The sequence below is a fragment of the Raphanus sativus genome, chromosome 6 (genome assembly GCF_000801105.2).
Source record: "Raphanus sativus cultivar WK10039 chromosome 6, ASM80110v3, whole genome shotgun sequence".
In the NCBI taxonomy this organism is placed as follows: domain Eukaryota; kingdom Viridiplantae; phylum Streptophyta; class Magnoliopsida; order Brassicales; family Brassicaceae; genus Raphanus; species Raphanus sativus.
Window position 1 is genome coordinate 34,734,133 of NC_079516.1, and position 23,415 is coordinate 34,757,547.

Consider the following 23,415-nt stretch of genomic DNA (forward strand, 5'->3'; position numbering starts at 1 on the left):
TTTATTCGGTTTTAATCGGTTTTCAATGTTTTATGAGGATGTGGGGATTTTAAAAATAAAAATAAAATAGCACTTTTCCGTTGATATCACTCCTTTAATTGTTGGATTTAGTTAGAAGTTAACTCGTTTGCCTTCATTTCAGATGCCGCCGAGGAGAGCTACCCGTGCTCAGATCGCTAGAGATGCTAGAGAGGCTCAGGATGAGCATGTTCAGCCCGCAGTTCAGCAGCCCGTTGCTCCGCAGATGGATGGGATGCCATGAGACAGATGGTTCAGGATGCTGCTAGACATGCTGCTCAGGAAGCAGTTCAGCAGATTGCTCAGGAGACAGCCAGGCAAGGCCGCTCAGAGGCTGCCCGGGTAGCTGCTCAGGAAGTTGCTCGACAGATGGCTGCAGCTCGCAGGTTCCGCAGGGTCTCAGATTCATGTGCAGCAGGGTCCGCAGATTCATATGCAGCAGGTTCCGCCAGTTCAGGTTCAGCATGATCATCAGGCTCCAGCTCAGCAGGCCCCAGCGCCACAGTATCCGCAGGTTCCTATTCAGCCAGTTCCAGGTGTCTTTCAGGTTCCGCCGCCACCACCCGTCATTCCAGTGCACGTGCCCGAGGTTGATGAAACATTTATCAGGGTGTTGTCACAGATGAAGTATGTGAACTTGGAGCATTTCAGTGGTACCACGGACCCTACACTTGCTCACGATTGGAGGCACAGTTTGGATAAGTGTTTGAACACTATCTCATGCCCACCAAGGCACAAGCTTAGGATTGCTGAGTTGTATTTACGCGGAGATGCAGCAGTGTGGTGGGATGGAGTGCGAGTGATGCACCGTGGCGAGATGACTTATGAGGATTTCCTGTATGCGCATTCAACAAGAAGTATTTTTCAAGAGAAGCTTTGGATGAGAAGAAGAACGACTTTGAGAGTTTGAGGCAGGTGGAAAGTCTGTCAGAGAGTATGAGCATGAGTTTCGCCAGCTTCACCGATTTGCGGGTAATGGTATGGATGAGGAGGATCTTATCAGGAGGTTCTTAAAAGGGATGCGAGTAGAACTTCACGGTAGGTGCAGTATGGTCACCTATACCAGTTTGGAGGATCTGGTAGAGAAGGCCGTTGTGCAAGAGAAATGTATTGCAGCGGAGCAGAAGTTCAACAAGGCAGCTCAGCCTAAGACCGGAGGGACTTCCGGGTCGCAGAAGAGGACCTTGGATCAGTCAGGCATCCAGTGCTTTCATTGCGGGAAGTTTGGACATAAGAGTAGGGTTTGTCGAAGCAGGCTAGCCGGTGCCCGTGTTGCACCGCCAGTAGCAGTGGCAGCAGCCCCAGCAGTGGCAGTTGGGAACGCTTTGGCTGTAACCAGCCGGGTCACATGATCAGGGATTGCCCGAGGAGGGGCAATGCAGCGCTTCCACCACCACCGAAGCGTCTAGCCATCGCTCCACGTGTGTTTACAGTTGGAGATGCCCAGGGAGCCGAGCCGATAGCGGGTATGCATCTTATTCATACTTGTTGTGTTTTAAGTATTTTGGTTATGTGGTTATCATGTGTAGTTAGTAAAAATCTTGTGTAGGATTGGTTTTTGTTGGAGGTGAGTCAGCTCACACCTTATTCGACTCAGGAGCTTCTCATAGTTTCGTGAGTCCGCGTTTGGTCAAGTCGTGGTCTTTCCGGGGTGTCTTTGAACCAAAGGCTAAACAGATTCAGACTGCCGGCACCGAGAGATTGGGAGCGATTGGAGTTCATCGTGATGTACCAGTTATGCTTGGAGGAGTTGATTTGCTCGGAGATTTGACAGAGATGGAGATGAGCTTCTACGACGTCATACTTGGGATGGATTGGTTGACGCGACATCGAGTTGTATTAGATTGCCTGGAGGCAAGAGTTAATATCCCGAGAGCGGAAGGGAAAATCACATTTGAAGGAACCCAGTCACACCAGGAAATTCCTATTATCTCCATGTTGCGTGCAGAGGAATTATTGGAGAGTGGAGCAGAGGGGTTTTTGGCGACCATTTCGATGGTTAATGATGAGGATCAGCAGGAGTTGCATGATATTCCCGTGGTTGCTGAGTACGAAGATGTTTTTGAGGCCTTAAAAGGGCCACCGCCAGCTAGAAGTGATGTTCTTACGATCGAGGTGGAACCAGGGGCAGCACCGGTTTCACGAGCTCCTTACCGTTTAGCTCCCACAGAGATGGCTGAGTTGAAGAAGCAGTTGGAGGAACTATTAGATAAAGGTTTTATCAGGCCGAGCACTTCACCGTGGGGAGCACCAGTTTTGTTTGTGAAGAAGAAGGATGGAAGTTTTAGACTTTGTATCGACTACAGAGGTTTGAACAAAGTCACCATCAAAAATAAGTATCCGCTTCCGCGTATCGACGAGTTGTTGGATCAGTTGCAAGGAGCTTCATGGTTTTCTAAGATTGATTTAGCATCAGGATACCATCAGATTGCCATAGCAGAGGGAGATGTAAGGAAGACGGCTTTCCGCACACGTTATGGACATTATGAGTTTGTTGTGATGCCATTTGGGTTGACGAACGCACCAGCAGCATTCATGAAGCTAATGAATGATGTGTTCCGCGAGCATTTGGATAAGTGTGTGATCGTTTTCATCGACGATATCTTGGTTTATTCTCGGAGTAGAGAAGAGCATGCTGAACACTTACGGATTGTGTTGGGGAAGCTTAGAGAGCATCAGTTGTTTGCTAAGTTGAGTAAGTGCAGCTTCTGGCAGAGAAAGATTGGATTTTTGGGTCACGTGGTTTCAGAAGCGGGAGTTGCTGTAGATCCAGAAAAGATTAAAGCTATTTCAGAGTGGCCGACACCTAAGAGTGCGACGGAGATCCGCAGTTTTCTCGGTTTAGCAGGATACTACAGGAATTTTGTCAAGGGTTTTGCTAGCATTGCAAAGCCAATGACAAAGTTAACGGGCAAGGACGTCAAGTTTGATTGGACAGATGAGTGCTCGGGAGTTTCGCAGAGTTGAAGCGACATCTGACACAGACGCCAGTTTTGGTACTCCCGAGGCCAGGGATACCATATGAGGTTTATACTGATGCATCAGGCACTGGATTGGGATGTGTATTGATGCAAGAGGGTAAGGTCATTGCTTATGCTTCACGTCAGTTGAGACCTCACGAGGCTAATTATCCTACACATGACTTGGAGTTAGCAGCAGTTGTCTTTGCATTGAAGATTTGGAGGTCGTATTTGTATGGAGAGAAGGTGAAGATCCTCACAGATCACAAGAGTCTGAAGTACATCTTTACTCAGACGGACTTGAACTTAAGACAGCGTAGATGGGTGGAGTTGTTAGCAGACTACAACTTGGAGATTGCTTATCATCCGGGAAAAGCTAATCAAGTGGCAGATGCCTTGAGTAGGCGCAGGAGCGATGTTTCGCGAACTAAGGAGGTTCAGGAGTGTATGGGAACACTTGCTAGTCTCAGATTATGCGCCACTACGGTAGACGGAGAGACTGTTGGCCTCGAGGCGGTAGATCAGGCAGATTTACTATGGAGGATACGTAAAGCTCAGGATGTCGATGAGGCTTTGCGTAAGCAGATTGAGATCGAGAGTGTTGGATATCATACAGCATCGAGTGGGATGTTCATGTACCGGAACCGGATTTGTGTGCCCAGTGATGAGTTGTTAAGAAAGGAAATCTTACGGCAAGCACACCACTCGCGTTTTCTATTCATCCGGGGAACACCAAGATGTACCGGGATCTGAAGCGTTACTACCATTGGCCTGGTATGAAGAGGGATGTTGCTACATTTGTATCGCAGTGTCAGACCTGTCAAATGGTTAAGGCTGAGCACCAGGTTCCTAGCGGGTTATTACAAAACCTGCCATTGCCGGAGTGGAAATGGGACATGGTGACTATGGATTTTGTATTGGGGTTACCGACTACTTCAGGAGGGAAGAATGCCATATGGGTAATTGTGGACAGACTTACCAAGTCAGCCCATTTCTTAGCGATTAAGACGACCGACGGAGCGAGTCAGTTGGCGCAGATTTACATCGATGAGATTGTGAGATTGCATGGAGTTCCCGTGAGCATTGTATCGGATCGAGACGTAAAGTTTTCATCTATATTTTGGGGAGCCTTTCAGAAGGCACTTGGGACAAAGGTCCATATGAGCACAGCTTACCATCCGCAGACCGACGGTCAGTCAGAGAGGACTATTCAGACCTTAGAGGATATGCTGAGAGCTTGCGTTCTAGATTGGGGAGGAAGTTGGGCAAAGTATTTACCCTTAGCGGAGTTTGCCTACAACAACAGTTATCACTCGAGCATTAAGATGGCACCGTATGAGGCTCTTTACGGTAGGCCTTGTCGCACACCGCTTTGTTGGACAGAAGTGGGGGAGCGACGTGAGATTGAACCTGCAATGGTTCAAGAGACGGTAGAACAGGTTGAGATGCTCAAGAGTCGGCTTAAGGAAGCCCATGATCGACAAAAGAGTTATGCAGATAAGCGCCGTAAGGATTTGCAGTTTGAGGTTGGCGACCTGGTATACCTGAAAATGAGGACATTTCAGGGAGGATCTAAGACTCGGAAGCTAAAGAAGCTTAAACCGAGATATATGGGACCATTTCCTATTTTGGAGCGGATTGGAGCAGTTGCATACCGATTGAAGTTATCAGCAGAGTTATCAGACTTCCATGACGTGTTTCATGTTTCCGTTTTGAGGAAAGTCGTTAGAGAGCCAGAGCTCATTTTGCAGCAGCCACCAAGTGATCTTGGCAAAGATTTATGTGCGCCGTGTACGCCAGTGGAGATTTTGGATCGCCAAATGAAAACAGATAAGGGAATGATGACCATGTTGGTCAAGGTTCGTTGGGAGAGAGACGGGATCCAAGAGGAGACTGGGAGCCCGAGCTACAGATGAGGATTGACCATCCAGAGTTGTTTCAGGATGTTATGGAACAGTCAGTTGCTGACTCGAATTCGGGGTCGAATTCCTTATTAGTGGGGGAGAATTGTAATGACCCAATTTTTGGCCCAACAGTTTCAAACCCGCCAGGCCCAAGCCCACTCGAAATTACCCAAGGTAAATTCTATAAAAAGCCCTCTCTACTTTGGTTTCTTTACCATTTGCAAGAGGAAGAAAAAAAAAGAGATTAAAGAGTTTGAGAGAGAGTGAGCTAAGGGAGAAGTGTGATCATTTTGTAGAGAGAGGGTCGCCGGAGCCACCACGTCCAGTGATCGCGTTCAGTTCACCACCACCGATCATCCCCTTAGGTAACCACCGGAAGCCACATGCATTTTAAGTTTTATTTCGGCCGTTTTAGTAAACCGTCCATAACTTTCTAATCGCTGAGTATTTCGTGCATGCAAGACCACCATCGCGTTCCTCTCGACGAGACGAAACCATAGCCACCGAAATCGTCGAAGTTGGAGCTCAGACGAAGCCGTACGCGCCTTCGGAAGATCAACCCGCGCGCGCGCGTGAACTGCACGCGCCACCGTGTCCGACCACCGTCCGCCGGAGCCGCCGCGCCCGGCCGCCGTCAGTTCGCCGCCGGGAATCCGCCGCCGCGTCGCCGCCGCACCTCCGCCGCCGCCGCACCTCCGCCGCCGCCGGTGACTTTTCCGGTAAGCCACCGTCCCTCCGCCGTCGCCGCCGGTGACCGGTGCCGGTGACTCGCCGGCGACTCGCCAACTCGGCTGAGTCGACTCGGTGAGTCAACTCGGTGACTCGGTCAACCGGTTGGTTTGACTGGTTTAAATTAATTGCGAATCGGTTAGGGTAAACCGGTTGGTTAAAATTAATTAGATTTCGGTTAGGATAAACCGGTTGACTTAATTAATTAATTAATTTAATTTCGGTTAAGGTTAAACCGGGCGGTCCAATTGAAATCGATTTAGATCAGAGTAAACCGGTCGGTTAGCTAAATTGATTTCTGGTCAAGGTTTGACCGGGTTGATCTTTGACCAGCGGGTTGACTTTTCCTTAGACACCCGTTTTCACCCGTTCGAAGGGCATTCTGACTCGGAATTTCGATCTGATTTCAGATTTGGAGTCTATTTGAGCAGCTGGAGTTCATAGACATCACTTCTCTTCATTACTAAGGTGAGGGCTTCTCCGTTAAATCCTGAACTAGTTTAGTACTACCATTATGAAAAGTCTAGTTTCGAAACATGATCCGTCTCTGTGAATCGAGTCTGCTTGTGAGTCTTGTTTGATTCTTATTACTATTGATTGTTAAACCGGAATTATGTTAATAGAGGATTCAACGGTTGTGTGAATTGATTGATGCTGAGCACGGTTATATATATGTATATACATAGTTATGAGTAGGGACTATGTGATGGGCGTGAGCTCGGAGATGTCCGAGATTCGACGCTACGGTGTGATATGGGCGTGAGTTCAGAGACGTTTGAGCTTCGACGCTACTGTTTGGGGCGTGGTGCAGAGACGTTTGCATTCGACGCTACGGTGGGCGGGGGTACAGAGACAGACTGTACTAGCGACGCTTCGAGTATATGTTTATATCCTTATAAGGAAATGTGTGGTGTAGAGATTAGCTGTGTGCTATTAGCGCATTATTTGTCGTTATGTGTGGTGTACTAGACGCCGTGTTTGCTTCATGCTAGAGCTAAGCCTACATAGTTGTAGTGCTATGAACTGAGTCAGTTGTTTGCGGTTTAGCATCCCATACCTCACTGAGCGACTCCCCTGTTGCTCACCCCTCTTTCTTTCCCCTTTCAGGTGAGACCGATGAGCAGGAGTGATCATATCGGACTAGTGCTACTATTTGGGCTCGTGGGCTTTATCGTTTTATCATTTTATCTTTTATTGTTATTGGGCCTTCAGGCCTTTGGACTTCTCGTTTATGTTATTTCTTATTTCAACCTCCGGGCTTACGTTGTCATCGATATTTCGGATGTTTATTTTCGGATTTGACTTTATGGTATTGTATTTGACTTTATGATGACGTGGAGTTTATTATCCGTATTATTATTATTTCCGCTGCGCTATTATTTATTGTTATTTTAATCCCGAATTTATATTCGAAAGACGCGGTCGCGTCAATACTATTTTAAGTTTTTATCACAAAAAACTCTCAAGTAATAAAATGACCAAAATATTTTGAGGAATTTGCCAAATATGACTTAAAACTTGATTTTAACCTCAAAAGTATACTGAAACTTGAATCAAATGTAAAAATAACTCAAAATGATAGTGAAATTACAATCAACCCTTTATAACTCCGTAAAATCTTACGTGGTTTTGTAAGTCTTATGAAGTTCCGTAAGTCTTGTGGAAGACTTCTAAGAAGTCTTCTCATATGGTAGATCTTAAAAGTAATTTATAAATTTTATAAAAAAATATTTTGATGAGGAAAAATTGAAATCATGTAATTATAAAATTTGTAAATGATGATATAAATTAAGATATACTTAAATTGAATTGTTTTCAACATAGATGAGTAAATGTAGTGTGTCATGGTATTTTTTGGTTAGGAGTTGGGTTACATATTTTGTAATATTGCATGTATTCTTAGAATTAGATTTTGGAAGCTAAATTTTTTTTTTGGAAAATTAAATTTTAACTTATATGTGTGTAATTTTGTGTATATTAAACACTTTTGAAATTGATTTTAAGTTTATTGACGTGTTTGTTTCTAGTTACTTATATTGAGTTTATGGTTTAAGTGACTTAAGTCTTCAACAAATAATGCACTATAAAGGTATGCGAATAGTAAATTTAAGGTCTTGAAGATTTTTAAGTATTCAAGTAAGTCTTCTATGAAGTTTTTTTAGAAAGTCTTATGAATCAAAAATATTTAACCTTAATGGAATTTTGTCTCCTTATATAAATTTTTTTTTACAAATTCTCTTTTTTTCCTCTCAAATGGTTGCAACAAAAAATTTCATGCTAAAAGTCTCCAACCTCTCTCTAATTTATTTGAAATTAAAACACTAAACTTTATATCAATTACTCATTTTTATCTCATGTCTTTCTCACTTGCTTAATTTGTTTTTGCAGATATTTATTAAATTTTATACTTCTTTAAATGTAAATCTATAAATCATTTTTTATTTGGTAACCTCTTATTGCTTAAATCTCTTACCTTTTGAAAAGTCTTTTTGTTGTTTTAAGTTCATACATTATTTTTGAAGCTTTTCAATGTTTCAAGCCATTTGAATACTTTTGGATATGCAGATTTTCCAGATCTAAGACAAATTTGGAAGACTTCCCTGAAAGTCTTCTCGGAAGTTTTCTAACATTTAATGCACTAGAAAACTTCCTGAAAGTCTTCTGGCGGAGTCTTCTCCGATATTTCCTTTTTTATAACAGATCTTAGTGTTTTGGTAAGTTTTTGTGGCGATTTTTTTTTCATTTTGGGTTTTGTGAGTAAGTAAAAGAGGATGTGAAAGGAAAATGGTTTGTGTGTAAGAAATAAGAATATGAATATGTACATGTTGATTATGGGTGCATTTAAAGCTTGAATTGTTTGTTCATGGTGGTTGATATATTGGTGACAATGACAATGTTATAAATAAAAGAGGAAATTGAGGATAATTGCGTAAAACAACAATTTTTGAAATAATAATAATAATAATAATAATAATAATAAAAAATAATATAATTAATAATGGTATTTACGTGCACAATCCAAATTTTTAGGTGAATAAGGCAAATTAAAGTTCGAAAAAGTCATGCGTTATTTTTTTGTTTGACTTTGAGTTTGAGTCATTTTTGCAAAAAGTCCAAATATGTTTCATTAAAGAGGTAAAACATTGTTATACTCTAGATAAATAAATATAAATAAAAATAATTATAATGAAAAATTTAAAAATGTGTTATAGTTTCGAATTATATGTTTTTAAATTCAAACATTTCTATAAATTTGTTTTTCGAAAATTTTTTCCGTTTCTCTTTTTCAAATTTTCTTCTATTTCTCTTTTTTTCAAATTTTCTTTTTGAAATTAAAAAGTTTGTTGAAACTATTTTAAAAATATTTATTTTTGGAAGTTTAAAACCCATTCCAAAACCCCCCCTTAACTATAAACCCTAATGTCTAGATTAGTTAATTCACATGGATATAAGTGTATATTTAACTCTTTAATGAAACATTTTGTTCATTTTAATCCTTAGGGGCTATATCTATGAATAATTTTTTTTCAGAGCTATCTAAGAATGTTTCTCTTTCGAGAGTTCGTTTAATTTTTTTTAATTTTAATTTTACAAAATTTATCCATAATGATGTCGTTTAGTAAATTAACGGATGACTAACACATTTGACGATTAAGGTGTATATAAGCACGATTTTGAGAGTTAACGTAGTTATATTTAATTTTTGTTTAGTTTAGTATAGAATATGGACGTGAAAACAGTTATTTAATACCTAACATAACGTGATACGTTCAGTTCATACTCGACTTATATCATCGTGCAAAAACATACCTATACTTTTGAAAATTTCAAATAACATACTTGTTATTTATCTTTTTGGCGAACTCATAGACCAGTCACCACATCATCTAATTTTGTTTATGTGGATGCCACGTGAGCTAATTTTGCTAACGAAGATGTCAAATGTACAATTTTTAAAGAAAACTAAAACAAAATAGTCGTTTTATAAAATATTTTTTGAAATATAAAATTTATAATTTTTTATATTTATTAAAATTAAAAAAATTAATTAAACAATAAAATTTAATCTTATATGAGAGATATATTCGTAAATATTATATAGTATATTTACATCATAAATTCTTTAAATGTAGTATTCAGGTACCCGTTGGGTTCAGATCGGGTTTTTCTGATTTTGATTCTATTTTGTAACACTTCCTAGGACTCATACTAGTATTTTTGTAAGTATGGATCGAGATCGGATATAACACATTGGGTTCACATCGATTTTATATCATATCCTAGAACCCATGAGGTAACTATATATAGTTCAGATTTGGGTTATATCGAAAATTTAAAAGAAAATTATAAGAAATATATACTTATGAAGCAACACTAGCATTAAATTTGAATCATTTCAATATATATAAATCTTATGAGGACCGTATTGTAATATGATCTATAAATTTGACGAATATATTTCTTATATAATATTAAAATTTGATTATATAATTAATTTTTGTTAATTTTACTAAATAATATAAATTTATAAAATTTATATTTTCTAGAAAAAAATTCTTATAAAAAGACTATCTAAAAAATAAAATAAAATTTGTACACATGATATCCTCGTCAGCAAAATTAGATAATGTAACGTCTACGTCAACAAAATTAGAAGACATGACAGTTGATGTGGCGACTGGTGTATGATTTTGCCAAAAAGATAAACAACAATTATGTTTTTGCACGGTTGTATAATCCGGGTACGAACTGAATATATCGTGATATGTTGGGTATAAAATGTTTGTTTCCGAAATATGTATTAATATAAAATTTAGGAAAGAATATGCAAGACAAACCTACTATTTTTGTTTTGCTTTGTTGGGTTATCTCTGGTCCGACTAATTTTCTGTTCGGACGTATTTTCATTATAAAGTCAAATAATATTTTTCCTTTAAAAACTACATAATATTTGCCAATTTCAGAGTTATTATATCCTTGTTTTGTTGATGTTTATGTTCTAAATGTTACAAACTTGTTACCTGCGTCTAGGGCTGGACAAAATAACCTTAGATTTTGATTCGATTCGTTATCCGTCTCGATTCGGACCAAAAAATTTGGATATCAGTAACTCTACGAAACAAAGAAAATATGAATATGCAATATCGGTAAGAAATGAAGTAAATCACAAATACTAATATTTTTAAGAACATATATCTGATCTGATCCGTTATATGCATATAGATATATATATATTTAAGAATTATATGTACAAGTTATATAAATATTATATGTATAAAGTTTCATAGTATTTTTATTTACTAAGTTTATTAAATTATTTATTATAATTTTTAAAAGTAAATAAATTTTTATTTTTAATAAATATTATTATTTATATTGTTTTTAGAATTTTATTTAATTTTAATTTATTTATTCGGATATCTAATAGAAATCTAATTTTTTTTAGATTCCAAAACATCGAATATCTGGATAGCTATAGATTGAAGCGAATTAGATAATTGATTAGTTAGACGAAATGGATGAGATCATGAATATCTCTTTTTTTTTTTTGAACCAAGATCATGAATATCTCAAAAATCTGAATATTCAATTTGTGCACCCCTTAGCTGCGTCATTGCTTGTGTCACAAAAATGATTTTCCAAATTTTTATTCTTTTTTTTTACAACAATAAATTACTCTATCGTGATTTCACCAGTTCAGAAAGCCAAACCGGAGGTATCGAATCGACATATAACATAGCTGATGGTGAACTCCTTGTCCCATGAGCAAGCTTGTCCGCCATTGTGTTTTGCGCCTTTGGAATATGTCGGATCTTAAAATTAGGGAAGAAAGTCTTAATTCGACAAAATTCTTCCATATGCGTAATGCTGGTTTTTCTTCGGGTGAGGACACAATCTTCACCAATTGAGAACAATCAGTCGCAAAAACCACATCTGAGAATTGCAGGGTCTTCATACACTCCATTGTCCAAATCAGCGCTTCACATTCTGCGTGTAAAAGAGATAGGCAATGTCGGAGATTCATTGCCTCCGTTATCTTGTCCTCTGAATCTATCTTTCGGCAATACTATCCCTGTCCAGTAAATACATCTTGTTCCTTCCAAGATCCATCGACATAACATATCATGGTTGATCTCAAAGTTTGTCAATCGATGGGTGACTGAACATTTCTATGCGGATCCGGTATAAATAATTGAGCCTTTGTCCAATTTTTAATTCATACTGCGTCTTTCATATGGAAAATTAGTTATACAACAGTCGTAAATGCTACAGATTATAACAGTTGCCATATAATGTGTTGTGATGATTTTGATTGGTTAGAGGCTAGAGCCTTGCAAACTGTGCATACTGCTTGTTGACCTGTATTTCGTGGGTCCACTCGATATGATTGTTTTTTTGTGTATAGATAAATAATATGATTGCGGTAGCAGAAGTGTAATTATCGATATCTTTATAAATAATATTTCCTCCCTATCACTTTAAGTGTGTTTAGAGAAAAAAATATTTGTTCAAAATAGTTGATGTTCTCGTTATCTTAGATAGAATTTAATGTCATTTGAACTTTGTGATCAATTATAAAATACTGAAATTTTTTTTATTGGTTGAATTAGTTTTATTTAATAATAGTTTTTATATAATCAAGAGAAATTGTATAGAAATTTTTATTTTCTTAATCCATATGCAAAAACTTTAAAATCACTTAAAATGATATATAAAGAGTAATAATTTCAAGAATTGGACTCAGCTGGGGACACAAAAAAATTAATGATCTTTTCGAAAAATATGTAAGAATTCTAGACAAAAAAATCAGGTAGTTTCTAGAAAAATACTTTTCAAAATAAATATTATTTTATAATTATAATTAAAATTTTTAATAACAATATTTTTCAATTTATTTTCATTGCTTAAATATATTTAGCTGCATCGGTAATGATGTTTTATTTTAGAAGTATACAAATTAAATTATTTTTTAATTTGTGTATATTAACCTAAAATATAACTAATATAAAAAGGATGGAATATGTAAGAATTCTAGACAAAAAATCAAGTGAAAAATATAAAAAAAGGTTGGTAATATCAATGTTCAAAAAAACACTAGACGCTGATCGGACAGTGATTCAATGTCTAGTACAGTGATGAAAAATATCTAAATTGTAGTTAAGTGGTTTAGATGTTTATAAGTTATAACAATATACTAACTATATATTTTTTTTAATTAAATATCATTATTCATAAATGATAAAATTTATATTGTTTTATTTTCATTAGATTATATATTATAATATATTATTATAATAATTTATAAATAATAAACTGTATATTATGTAATATGTGTTATTACAAAATAGTGAACTATATTATTAATGATTGTGTAGTTATTATTTTACAAAAATTAAAATAAATAAATAATTAATTTAGTAAAATGAGTCAAATGAATATGTAGAATTTTTTTTTGTCTTTATTTTTCTTATCCCTGTGTTTTTGAAATTATGTTTTTTTATTTATTTTTATACCATTTAATTAGATATTTATTGGCCTTTATTCGCTTTATTTAGTAGATAAAATCCTTTTTAACTTAATGTAGCAGCTGACAAAGCTGGGACTTATTCGAGAACTGGATTCGAACCAAAATTCGCTTCTAAAATAGGATATTCGAGGTGTTTGAAACAAGATTCGGATGGTAAAATTTCATATATGTTAAAACCATAAATGAATTAGATATCTTGATTTTAAATCTTGATATCCGGATCGAAATTCATATTTTAAACAATTTTCATTTTTAATTTTATTAATAGTTATAAATGAAATAATAATATTTATACATAAAATTATTTTTATAAAATTATTTTTTAATTTTAAATATTATATATATACTTTATAATTTTGTATAAATATTTAGTTTATGTATTATTTTAAAATTTATTTGAAAAAAAATTGCGGATCCAGATTCAAATAATCGCGGATAATATAATATCTAGATAAAATATCCGGAAAACAGAAATTTGAATACATATACTTAAATTACAAATTCGGATATCCTAAATTTTCTGTATATCCAGATCATTGCCATCCCTAACAGCTGAGTCTAATGTGTACTAGTGGTTCCTCTAATTCTCAACTACTCCTTACCGACCGTAATCTAATAAATTTAGTGGCTGACGCTTGAGGCTATTTCTTCAAAGCATGGATTTATTTCATTACGAAGTTCCATTCAATGCAAAGATGTACCATTTTGTTTTGTTATCCGTCACGTCTTTTGTAGTTTACTATATTTTATTTACTCTTTGCCTTTTTTTTCTGTAACTGTATTACTCTTTGCTTTCAAATAATACTAATCAGTAGATGAACAAACCCTTCTTTATACAAGCTCATCATGTTAGACACACGAAGTGTTCGCAAAAGGAATCGGATCTGGAGTCTTGACGAGTTTACGCCTTGAACCCAATAGCTTCAACTCTTGTGCTACCATAGGCAGGCAAAATCCAAAGCTGGGCCAATTGTTTTCCAAGTGAACGGAATAGTAATGATTGGATTTTTAGATCAGTTCATCAGTTTAGTTGATCCTCCAACCACGAAATCATCAATTCTGTCTGTCGGTCCATTCTTCAGCCCTTTCAAGGAAGATAAGACTTGTTGGCATTATTATACACAATTTGGACAAACTCATAATTGAAGATGGATATGGAATATATTGGAAATATCCTAAAACCAATGGACCACTTGGAACTGTGAAAACAATCAGTAGAAGCTACAGCCTACAGGGGGAGAGGACGCAAAATAATACCAAAGTGGGGCATGGCGCACACACTAGTCTTTATTTTTTTTCTTCAATAGTTTTTTTTTTGTCAACTTCTTCAATAGTTAACTAGACGTTGACCCGCCCGACCGGACGGATATTTATTTTATGTTTTTAGTTTTTATTTTGTTTTATACTAAATGATATGTTGTAATATTTAAATATAAATTTTAATAGAAAATTAATATTTGTAGTTATAATAAATTTTAAAGTTTAATAAAATATTTTGATAAATTTTAAAATTCTTAACTAAAATTATACAGAGGTGCATCATAATTTTTTCCAATTCCAAAAATCTTAACATCCCTTAAAAGAAAATAAAATAAATTTATAAATACATAAAATATATAAAAATAATTAGAATTAAAATAAATTGTTAAAATAATAATTTTACGCTGTTGTTACTTATTTATATGGTTTGACCTGTAGCCGTATAAATATTTGCTTTCACTTTAGTTTTTTTCTTTGTACTAATGATAATATATATATTTGTACTTGTAAATTAATAAGTATTACATAATTGTTAATATAAAATTTTTAAAACAACAATTTTATTTATTATTTTGAATAATTATATTTTGTGAATTTAATCGTCTATTATATCCCAGTATACTATATAAAATATCTAAAATTTATAACTAATTGGACTTATATTATTGAAAGTGCTATACTAATAATTTATGAATAAATTATTTTGTATTTTATTTATATGTTATATAAATTGATTATGATGTGTGATTTTTATTTTATTATTTCTTATTACTAAATATTAAAAATATTAATATGTTAATACAAAAATTATTAGAATATCTATTTTGGTTAAGATTCGATTAAGAAAATCTATTATTTAAATTAGGAAAATATATTAAATACTTAAATTTATTATATAAATAAGGAAAATACAAAATCTCTTTAAATATAACTTCATTTAATACTTTAGTGGTATACCTTTATAAATAAAATAAAAAATTCAGAGTTAATTCAATTTTGTATTTCTATTCTAATAATATAGATTTAGAACGAAAACAATCAAATAGTTTTAATATTGTTGGAGTCATACAATTTGGTAATCTGTAGGGTGTTTTTCATCTTGAATGGTAGGGTTCGTTGATTCATCAATCTAATTATTTCGTGATAGGGTGCATCTAAATTACAACTTCCATTTGTTTATTTTAAAAAGAATTGGTTTTGGAGTAATAGTAGTAGTGATTTGATCTGGGCCAATAATAAGCCCAAAACAAACGTACGGATTTAATGTGATGGGGAGAGAATGGTTGACCGAAAATTTTGGGTGTAGAAATGGCAAGACAGTATCCTTAATTATAGCTTTATTTATTATACCAGTGGCGTTACATTGTAAATATAATGAAAAATTCAGGGTAATTTTAGTTTTGTACTTCTCTTTTAATAGTATATAAGATATATAATTTATTTAACTTCCCTTAATCTAAATATTTACTCTGAGATCCCATATTATAATAATTTGATACGATCTGCTCTGAGATCCAAATCAAATCCAGACACTTAGGGAAGTGTATTCAACTAAGAGTTTCAAGTGATTTGTATTAAAATAACAAATTTACTGTTATTTAGACATGAATTTTAAAAAATATTTTAAATCCAATGTTATTGAACTTTTCATTTTATAAAACATTCCGAAATCCACTGTTATTGAACAAAATTTAAGTTGAAGATTTCAGAGTACTTAAAATGTTTCTAGAGTGTTTGAGGGGAGTTAATTAAATGAGATTCTAGAATGTTTTAACAAAAATCACCTAAATATCTACAACTTATTGAAATCATCTAAAACTCCATTAAAAATCAAATCACATCAAATGTTAAATTGAATACACCCCCTTAGAGCATAATTATCCATAAACCCCAATTTGGGGTTCTTAAATTTTTTTTTAATTTTTGTCTTATTTAAAAAAAAAATTTAACTAATCACGGATCACCACATGTTAGTGTGGTCTGCAAACAGTACAAGAACCCACCAATTTTGTCTCTTATGGAAAAAGTGAGAAGGTGGGGATAATCATGTTCTTACTCAAATGGGGGCCCCACCTCCTAAGAACCCATTAAAAGGTGGGGATAATCATGTTCTTACTCAAATTGCCAATTCTATTATATTTTTTTAACAAAGCCAAGCTAAACTTGCGTGAGTCGACCATTTATCCTCTTTTTCTTTTTTTCCTTCTCAAAAAGACATTTATTAGAATTGATGAGTGAAATCATTACAAAGAACATTTGTTAACTAATATGGTATAAAACAAGAAGAAGAAGAAAAAGGATGTGTTTTGGTGACTCGTTTTGCAAGTTCATGCGTCAGTGCATTCGCTTCCCGATGAACATGCTGATATTCAAAGTTTTCAAGACGCATACACCATTGTTCGATGTCAGAGCAAATAATTGATATTCTGAAATCTCTATTAAGAGTCCGTAGACTTTTAATCAAAACTTCACAATCACTTTCCAAAATGACCGACTTATATCCCAAGCAAACAGAACTTTGGACAACCGCCAACAAAGCTTTACCTTCTGCTTCAAGTGTTGATGTCGTGTACCCTAGAAAACACATTGCCCAGTACTTAACTACTCCACGTGAATCTTGAATAATCCAACCCGCCGAGGCCTCATATGGCTGTGAGAGTTGAATGCAGCATCCACATTACATTTGTGAAATATACCTAGCGAAGGGTTCCATGATTTTCTCATAGGAGGAGCAACTATAGTAGTAGGAGTCATGATTTCTTTATCCAATCACAAACCTCCGAAGTTACATAGTCCGCATCTTGTTCATGAGTTATTCTTGCACCATTAAATATAAAATTATTCCTCGACTTCCAAATTTTCCAAAGCATCAAAAAATGAGTCAATTTCTGTTCTAGAGATAAATGGGATAGGGATTGGAGATTGAAGATAAATCTCATATTAGACTCTAGCTCATCCATAAACACAGAGGAGAAACCCAAAGTTACTTGATTGGATCGCCAAGTGTGCACCGATATTGGACAAGTGAAGAATAAATGATTGACAGACTCTTGATCATTTGAAGAACGACGGCATTGTGGATCAACACTGATACCTCGAGTTTGAAGCCGAGTGTTTGCACCAATGGCCAATGATAACAATCTCCATAGAAAAAGATTTAGCTTTGGTAGAATTGGCAATGTACATAGAGAACCATGAGGAGGTAACACATTAGGGAAAGCTCGACCGAAATCCATCATTTCCATTTTGTAGCCGCTTTTAATTGTATAGTTTCCTGTTGTTGAATAGATCCAAACGAGTCTATCAGTAATCCCGTGTTGTGGTAAATATAAAGTGCACATTAACTGAAAATCTTCTTCATTGAGTAATTGTTGAGCTATTGCACAGTCCCAAAATTGCTTAGTACCAACTGTTTTGATAATGTCACTGACCATAAGATTCCTTGTATTACCAATACGTGTTGTACATCTTGGTGGGTCAGTAGGGAGCCAATGATCTTCATAAAATCGTACTTAAGATCCACTACCAATCACATACCTGGTTCCTTTTTTAAGTAGATCAACTCCCGCCAAAATGGAAGACCAACCATAAGATTGATATATTTTTGGTTTTGCATCAAAAAGATGTGTATCCTTGAAATAACGCGCTTTGAAAAGTTTAGACAGCGTCAAATATGGATGAGATATAATCCGCCAAGCTTGTCGTCTAAGTAAAGCATCATTAAATTTTCCTAGATGTTTAAATCCCAAACCGCCGTCTCTCTTTGGAAATTACATCCTTTACCATGCTACCCAAAGTAGTCCTTTAACATTTGGAGCTTTCTCCCACCAAAATCTAGACATAATACTGGTTATCTCAGAGATAGTCTGTTGTGGTATCTTATAACAAAACATACCGAAAACGGGTGTCGATATTGCCGAAGATTTTAGAAGAACTTCCTTACATGCTTGACTCAGAAAATTTGTACTCCATCATGTCGTTCGTTGTTTAACCTTATTTAAAATGAATGTAAACATATCTTTCTTCTTCCTTCCAAAGGTTTCAGGTAAACCTAAATATTTACCTTCTCTGCCTTGATTCTCAATTTGTAGTATTTGTTTCAGACGGCCTTGTAATCCCCGGGGATTCTAGATCCAAAAGTAATCGTCGATTTTGCCGTATTAATTTTCTGACCAGAGCGCTTTTCGTAGACATCAAATATTTTCTTCAGCTTAGTAACATTACGTACATTAGCTTGACAAAAAATAGTGAATCATCTGCGAAAAGTAAATGTGTAACTGCAGTAACACTATTTCCAATCTTGATACCTCGAATATGTCCTGATGTAGATGCTCGATCAATGAGATGGCTTAGAACATCAGCACACAAAATAAAAAGGTATCGTGAAAGGAGATCTCCCTGGTGAAGACCTCTTTCTGGTTGGAAGCAGCCATGAGGCTGTCCATTAATTAAAACAGAGTAGTTCACCGTACACACTGTTTCTATAATCCACTTGATGAATATATCCTCAAATCCCATTTTTCGCATAGTAAACTCTAAAAAATGTCATTCACCCCGATCATACGTTTTGGATATATCAGTTTTTACTGACATATAAGTCTTGGAGACCCTCTTGCGGACTTTCAAAGAATGCATCAGCTCATTAGCAATGAGAATATTGTCGGTAATCATTCTTCCAGGGACAAAAGCTGCTTGAGATTTCGAGACAATTGAAGGAAGATACACCTTTAACCTTTGGACCAAGATTTTTGAAATTATTTTGTAAAAAACATTACACAAACCTATCGGCCTATAATCAGAAAAGGTTGAAGGGTTTGTAATCTTTGGGATAAGACAAAGGTTAGTGTTGTTTACTGATGTTGGCATCTTTGAAGTGATAAAGAAGTTTTTAACTTCAGCAACGATATCAGGTCCGATAATATCCCACCAAGACTGATAAAACCGAGAAGTAAGTCCATCAGGTCCCGGAGCACGATCTGCACCAATAGACCAAACAGCAAGCTTGACTTCCCAATCCATCACTTCAGTCGTTAGATGGTTGTTTATCTCCAGAGTTACTTTTTGAGGGTAATCATCATATAAATCCTCTCTCAACGAAGTGTTTGATGATTTATAAATCTCTTTATAGAAATTTTCTGCATGTGTTCCAACCGCTGATTCTCCTTTATATAAAGTACCTTCATCATCTTGAATCTGGTGAATAGTATTTTTAGCATATCTCGTTTTTGTAAAAGCATGGTAGAAGTTAGTGTTACGGTCACCAAAGTTCAACCATTTTATGCGGCTCTTCTGATACCAAAATTCCTCTTCTGAACGATATTCAGCAAATAGCTTTTGTTGCAGATTCTTAATTTCTTCTCTAGTTGCAGTTGAAGAAATCATTGCAGCGTCTAATTGTGTTTTGATTTCCTCCATATTCTTCTCGGAGTTCATGTTGTTGTTGTACTTGCACTCAGACATGGCATGTCTACAAGATTTGATGCGAGTGTGTATATTGCAGTTGCCATTAACATTTTTGTTCCAGCCCTCATATACATAATCTTTAAAATCATCAAAATCAAGAAGTCTCTTGTCAAAACGAAATTGACGTCGACGTTTAGTTGAGTGAGCCGAGTGCATGTTTGTAATGACATGACGATGATCTGATCCATAAAAGCGCAGAAAAGTTGCCTCCGATCTTGGATATTGAAGGAGCCAAGAAGAATTAGCAGCCACTCTATCCAAACAGCAAAAGGAATGTATGTCTATAACGTTATCCAGACCAAGAGAATCTATCACCCTTTGCTGGAATATCTGACATATCACAGCTATTATAAACATTACGTAACCCCTGAAAAGCCCATTCTTCACGTCGCCTTCCACCAATTTTTTCTTCATTAGACAGAATTTCACTGAAATCACCCATTAATAGCCAGGGTTCTTGTCTTGTTAAACCAATTCTCTCCAGTATTTCCCACAGAACATGTCGATTTCGAGGATTTGGGTCACCAAAGACACAAGACAAGTAGTAATTCATATCATTAAACAGAACAGCAACATCCAACAATCTTTCATCCCAGTACAACTTCCTAAGATAGATTTCCTTTTTCCAAAGGATAGCTAAGCCCCCACTCCTACCAGGAGGGATAGAAAATACATTATCATATCCTAATAAAACAGCCTTATCACGTACTACATCACATCTACTAATATTTTCACACATAAATAAGATATCTGGAACTTCATCACGGACTAACTCCTTCAATCTAGGTTCAGTCAGCAGCCCACCGAGGCCCTGACAATTCCAACTGCATATCTTCATGGAGACTTTGGGAGTATAGGGCCTCCCGCGCCTCTGTCTATGTTGGGGTCTTCATCATCAGTGCCCCAGAAACATACCCAAACCGCAAACTCAGGTCCATTCGCTTAGCATTCCTTGATGAGCTCTCTAAAACTGACTCCATGTCTGCCCTCTTTTGCTTAATGGTCTCCGAATGCTGCTCAAAGGTTGTGTAGACATCCACTGTTTGAATTTCTTTACCCTTGATCGATCCCTACTTTGCTTCAAAATAGCGAGAATCAACCATTTATAAATAAGTACATAAAATATAATATTTTTAAACCAAAAAATATAAATGTAAATAAATTTTATAAAACATAAAACTACAAAAATTAAAAAATAATAATACCTAAATATCATAAAATTATTATTTATTAATCACAAATAATAAAAATATAAACATTTATTAAAATTGAAAACATCAAATGATATATAATATCATTTTTGGTGTAGAATTTTGTGTTATTATTAGAGATGACAAAATAATTTGACACCAAAACATTAAATTTGGTGTTGAAATTACACTAAATTTGGTATCAATTGTTGGAAATACCTAGACAAAAAGTAATTTAGTTTTGGCATAATTCAAACCAGAACTGATATATTCACACTTTGCCTCAGTTTCTTTTACTGACAGTTATCACTGTTGCTGATGGATTTACTTTCTACTGACAGGTTATCACTGCTGGTTTCTCTCGTGTTATACGACAAAAATCGGATCGACAGACAATTTTTATAGGCTGTGATTTTTATTTTAAAAATTTTGTTGTTGTCAAACCATTAAGCAAAAACACGTAAATACAAAAATGTAACTACGGTTAGATAATACAGAAAATAAATAAAAGAAAAAATAATACAAGTAACACATATATTTTATTAGAAATTTCTTTAAATAATTTAATTACAAAATTTCACTAATTCAGTTTTTACATGTTTTGTATTAGCACTCTAACATACGCTACTGAAAGATTCATAACCTATCCAATTTTAACTTCGATTGTTACAGCTAATGAAGAAGTAGTAGCAGTATGTTGTAGAAACACTATGCTGTAGAAGTTGTATGCTCTCATTCAGTATTGTTAAAATCGGACCGGCAAGCGAACCGGAATTTTTTGGGGTCATGGGTCAATGTGGTTCGACCGGGTTCGATCCGGTTTAATTCGGGTTTGATTAGACTAAACCAAATTTAATGATATTTTGAATATGTATATTCTTACAAAGATAAAAATAATATCTAATAAAATATTTCAATAACAATAATGTTTAAAAACATAAAAAGTATCAAACTGAAAATATAATAAAACTTATAAGGAAGGGGAAGTCCACACGAACTTCAAACCTAAGTTTTCAATTCTTAAAATCTTCGACACATGCAGTCTTGCAGAGATGTTAAAGACTCGAGAGAAAAAGATGAGACGACTTTACTTTATTAATCTAAAATCCTATGTTTATTTTAAAAAGGAAATTGTTAATGTTTTATTAATAAAATTTTGGTTTATACAAGAACCAGGGTTTAGCCGGTTCGTTGGGTCGTCGGTTCATGGGTTTTTAACGGTTCGATTGGGGGTTTTAACCGGTTCAACTATAGTTGGGTTTTGGCATTAACTCAACCCGCATTTGTGTCCGGTTCGTGGTTGAACCTGGTCCGACCGCCGGTTTGGTCCGGGTTTAATAACACTGCTCTCATTAAAGTTTTTAATAAAATGATTGGTAAAGCAGTAGCAACATACAAATTTTAAAATAGTTATAAAAGTTAGTATATAATATATTTATTTTAAAATAATATATATTAAAATATAATATATATATATAATTAATATATATATATATATTAATTATATATATATTAATTATATATTTTTTATAAAAAATAATCAATCTTAATTAATAATATACATTAAATTACATTTTAAATATAAAACATTATTATTTAAAAAATAAATGTAAAATTTATTTAAAATAAAATTTTATTTTTGGATATATAGTAATTATAATATTATTAAATAAATTATATTATTTATATATAAATTATCATTATTTATTAATTGGTAGAGCACTAAATGATTCATATATAATAGTATCATAAAAATTAATATATGATTTATTTATTTCTAAATAATATAGATATGTTTATTTTATTTTTAAAATATATAATATATAAATGTATATTATGTTATGTTTTTATTGAAAATAATGAATGATATGTGTAATTATATAAACTATATTATATTTTAAATGTGAAATATTGTTCTTTTATAAAAGTTAAAAATATTTAATCTCAATTTTATTTTAAAATAGATTTTTACTATAAACATAACATTTATATTACTAAATTAATTAATTGTATATAATTATTCTAAAATTTTATTTATTCTAAATGCAAATGCTCAACCAAAAACTATATATGAAGCATTGAGCAAAGAGCATTTGGAGAACATTAGCATCTTGTAAATGCTATTCTAAATATTTTGTAATAAATGTTGATTAGATAATAACGAGCATAATGCCTATTCTGGTACTCTGCCAATCAAACTCTTTTTCATTCGTTTATTTGATATGCCAGCGTCTGTTTCAGAACGACTTAGAGCACTTTTAATAGCTTCTCTCTCTATAAAATCAACATATGTATCTTTATTTCAATACAGATGACACCACAACTATTTTATAGTTATTCTCCATGATCCCAAAACCTTTTTT